Source organism: Seriola lalandi, unplaced genomic scaffold (genome assembly GCF_002814215.2).
Source record: "Seriola lalandi dorsalis isolate HSWRI2012SDOR001 ecotype SW California unplaced genomic scaffold, Sedor1 jcf7180002054748, whole genome shotgun sequence".
Taxonomy (NCBI): domain Eukaryota; kingdom Metazoa; phylum Chordata; class Actinopteri; order Carangiformes; family Carangidae; genus Seriola; species Seriola lalandi.
The window spans coordinates 5,601,499-5,606,550 of NW_019525301.1; positions in this window are offsets into that span (position 1 = coordinate 5,601,499).

Consider the following 5,052-nt stretch of genomic DNA (forward strand, 5'->3'; position numbering starts at 1 on the left):
TTGAGGAATTTTTCTCAGCATGGAGATGGAAAGTTAATGATCGCCAGCCACATACAAAGATGACCCTTCTGGCTGCCATGGTTACAGCGTGTGATGACATCACAGCAGATGCCTGCAGAGGCTGGATAAGACACTCTAAAAGATTCTTTCCTCGCTGCATCGCAAGAGAAGATATTCGTTGTGATGTGGATGAGAATTTGTGGCCCAACAGACAGGAACGTCAGGAGGTGTAGGAAGACTGCACTGTAATTTCTACAGCGCTGCATGTACAGTTTTCCCTAAGGAGATTGTCCTATGTTCACATTTCTACTTTTGTTTTTTTGTTTTTTTCTTGTGCTATGCAGTGCTGTCTTTTTCCTTTCTGTATCACAATGACATGGTCTGTCAACAAATACAGTACAAACAGTAAAAGCGTAAATGTGAATCTTGTCCAGTCTCTTGCAATCAATCTCCCACATACACTAAGGTGTAACTTACAATTTACAATAATTGTCATCAAAACTTTAGCCATAGTTTACATCAGAACATCCCTGCAGAGTACAGTTATATTGACAACAACTAAGCAATTTGACTGTCTTATCCGTACACAATAACACAAGGACCTGTCCTTCTGATGGCAGTGACATGTTCATTGACACAGATATTTACTTTTGAGAGATGAACTAAAGATTTTGAGCAAGAGACTGGCTTTTGCAGGTAATCCATGGTGTTTTGCTATTTGTACGAATTGTTTTGAGAAATTCAATTACTGTTTTGAAAATGTCGAGGATGATTCGAGAAATGTACCAAAGCGACTGAGAAAAACTGTAAGTGGGGTCTCCTTACTTTACCTCCCCCTTTTGCTGCTGATCTCCATGGTAAGGTAAGCAATGACATTGTGATCTAAGTAACTTCCATTTTTTAGCCTTTTCCTAAACCATGTTCATGAGCTCAATTGCTGGATTGAATTCATTGTGTTGTACATTAATATATTATGTCATTTAATCTGTGTAGGGGCTCAGTTACATGATCACAATTGAGGATTTTTGGAGGAGATGGCCTCCAACAATATCCTGTTCTTGGCCTCTTCATCAAAACAATATGCACACAACGCTAGACACTAACTGGTAGATATATCACAAATTCACTTTAAACTCCCACACGTTCGCAGAAAAATATCCCGTATTTTCAAACCTAAATGTTGGCATATATGGACTTGGTGACGTTTAACACGTTATTTTACTGACAGGGACTAGCTATAATTCTAACCACTTCCTCTCATTCTTCTGAAGTGACATTGACAGAGATGTGTAAAGTCAATGATATATTTATTACTCAGGTAAATGTGGTGTTGTACTGGACTGAATTACACTAAGAAGTATTTCCAGAAAACTGGCACTCGCATCAACCAGAGTCGAAGGAGAAATGGGCAAAGTTCCTGGAACAAGACCAAATAAATTAACGTGAAACCTTTCATGGCAGCCACTCAGTGTATTTGATGTTCTCTCACTCCTCATTTAAAAAGCTGACACAGACAGAGAGTGTTTGGTGACAAGACTGTGACTCTGGAAAAGGATTTCAAACAGGAACATAGTCTCTGATGTTCTAGTCTCACTGAGTGTAAATCCTTTTGCCCTCCTGTATGGACTATTAGAGAATATTAGCATAACACTTATAGTACTTGTTTAAATAGGACCAATGCTATTTATTATTAACTATTATTATTATTATCAATACTGAGCTTGAGCTAATGGAGACATGAGTTTCCCCTTAGGGGATAAATAAAGTATCTATCTATCTATCTATCTATCTATCTATCTATCTATCTATCAATGCTCACCTTCCATCCACTTGCACACACAATCACACCTATAGGCACTTTATACTCAGCAATTAACCTAATGTATATGTTTTGATTGTGGGAGGAAGCCGGAGAACCCCGGAGAGAACCAACACAGGCACAGGGAGAACATGAAAACTCCACACAGAAAGGCCCCAGGCCCGGGGTTCAAACCCAGAACCTTCTTGCTCACCTTTCCCTTTTTCTTTTTCTTTTTTTTTTTTTTTTTTTAAATGATAGAAAAAGCACATCAATACAATGCAGGCTGCAAATAAGCACCTTGCACTGCATGGGTCTCCAGCTAAAGATATTACAAAAGCAATAAAAATACTAAATAAGAATAGAGAAAAAACACAATGACTGATGTTAAAGAACAACAAATTATGATATATTGAAAACTTTTGGCTACAGAGCAGTTTTTAGAAATTTTGAAAAAATGTAAAATCTGTCAAAAAAAAAAAAGAAATCTTATTTTATGATTGAATAAAACCTGAATAAAATGGTGCATTTCCTGTGCTCTGTGAGGCTGTAGTAAGGCACAGCTGTGAGCTAAATGCTAACATCAGCATGCTAACATGCTTGCAATGCTAACATGTTGATGTTAAGCAGCTGCAATATTTATTATGTTAACTTTCTTAGTTTAGCATTCTGTATCGTATGGTAAGTTGTAAGTCACATGACTGACTGATAGACTAAAAAATGTCAGATAACACCATGTCTGATTATGACAGACGGCATGAAATGGCTGGTCAATGAAGAATAAATTGCTGCAGCTGTAGCTGCTTCTCTGTCCTGCCAGAATGTTGTGGAGAGGATGGTTGGTATTGTCCAAGATGGCCTCCATCTTACATTGCAAGCATCTCTCCACAACAGTCCTGAGTGAGTCCAAACTCTAATTGAATAATAACAAAGAATAAAGTAATGGATGGACTTGCTGGATATATTTTGGAGTAGTAACTTTGTTAATTTGTTTTAAATCGTCTTTTTTTCAAGAAAGACATGCTGATATGTGACATCAGAAGATGCACAGCTGTAAATAATAATGATAATAATGAAATGAGCTGAAGTCCATGCAGCTGCTTCACATGCAGCCTGAATGTGTTCATGCTGCCTCACTGTCACACTGTCATGGCTGACTGAGACACTTTTTAGCTCCATATTTTCCTCTTCTCTTGTGTTTTATATGAAGTGTTGATCCATAAGAAGATATATTTGTAGTTTTAAGAACCAAAAACAATCTCAGTGTAGTTTTACATCTCCTCTCTCAGGCTTCTCTCTGGAGCTCTAGCAACAACAGGTCGGTGAGCCAATCAGAAGAGAGGAGGCTCTGAGCCTCTTCTCTGGCTGGCTGTTTTCTGGGTGATCCACTAAAAATATAGCACATTTCAGGTAAACACTCATTGAAACCAAATCCTGCAAGGTTGGATGGTGGGTCCAGGTGGGCGGGGCTTGGGGCATGGCTGTTGAATACTTGTGGAGCAGTTTCAGTTTGGACCAAGATGGTGGACTGCTGCTAGTATTGCTATAACATACACCAAAACATACACTACACCATACATTACATCATACACTGCAACATACACCGTAACATACAGAACATACACTACCACACACGCTAAAACATACACAACATGCACCACAACATACACCGCAACATACACCACAACATACACCACAACATATACCACAACATACACCACAACATGCACCACAACATATACCACAACATATACAACAACATACACCACAACATACACCACAACACACACCGCAACACATACCGCAACATACACCGCAACATACACCGCAACATACACTACACCATACATTACATCATACACTGCAACATACACCGTAACATACAGAACATACACTACCACACACGCTAAAACATACACAACATGCACCACAACATACACCACAACACACACCACAACATATACCACAACATATACAACAACATACACCGCAACATACACCACAACATGCACCACAACATGCACCACAACATATACCACAACATATACAACAACATACACCACAACATGCACCACAACATGCACCACAACATGCACCACAACATACACCGCAACATACACCACAACATATACAACAACATACACCACAACATATACAACAACATACACCGCAACATACACTCAGACTATCTGAGCTGATTGACATTAGTTTGAAACAAATCTGCATTTTTATTGCTTTCCTCCTCTGTTACTAAGCTGTTTAGTTTCTGTGCTCATCAGCCCAGAGTTCTGGATACAGGAAGGCTCATCATTTACCATCCAGAATAAGAGCATGAATTACTGCTGATTAATTAAGCACATATCAGTCTTCCTTAAGGCTCTGTGACTTGAGAAATTACTAATTACCCATGGTCCTGGTGATGTTGGCTCTGCATACCGTCTGTTCCTGTGTGTTGTCATTAGGTGACCCTGCCTGTCTAATTGGTGACACTGTGTACGATGCCTGTTCTGCTCTGGTCCTGGTGATGTTGGCTCTGCATACCGTCTGTTCCTGTGTGTTGTCATTAGGTGACCCTGCCTGTCTAATTGGTGACACTGTGTACGATGCCTGTTCTGCTCTAATGACCCTGAGGGTGAAATATGAAATCATAAAACCACATCAGAGCTCATTATTCACACAATAATCCATTACTGTCACAACACAGGAGCTTTTACAGTCTGATCAGGTTCAGTGTGGAATCGTTCCTGTTGCAGTGATGAAGAGACAAAATCTCAATAAATCTGGATCCTTATTGCTCCAACACACAGTCAAACTTTAGTTTTATTCCTAATTCTCAACTTTTAATATTAATTACTACACAGTTCGTCACAAGTAAAACATATAAATATATTTATATATATATATATAATATCTATTGTTATTTTTATTTATTTCCTTATTATTTTACACAAAAATTGAAATTACAAAAATGAAAGCTTTATATACACAAAACTAAATACATGAAAACCCCAACAGCTTTTTAAGCTTTCCATAACAACTGTCAGTCTCTGATATTTATAATATATGATAATAATATATTAAAATGTTTTAAAACTTTGCATTTTAGGAAAAGTTTTGTTAATTATATGAATATAGACCACTCTTTAACAACAAATTCATTACATCATTAATCACCTGAAGATAAAATAAAATAAAATAAAAAGCAGGTTATAGCGTATATGTGTTATGATCCCAGCCATCAGCCTGCTGTGTTT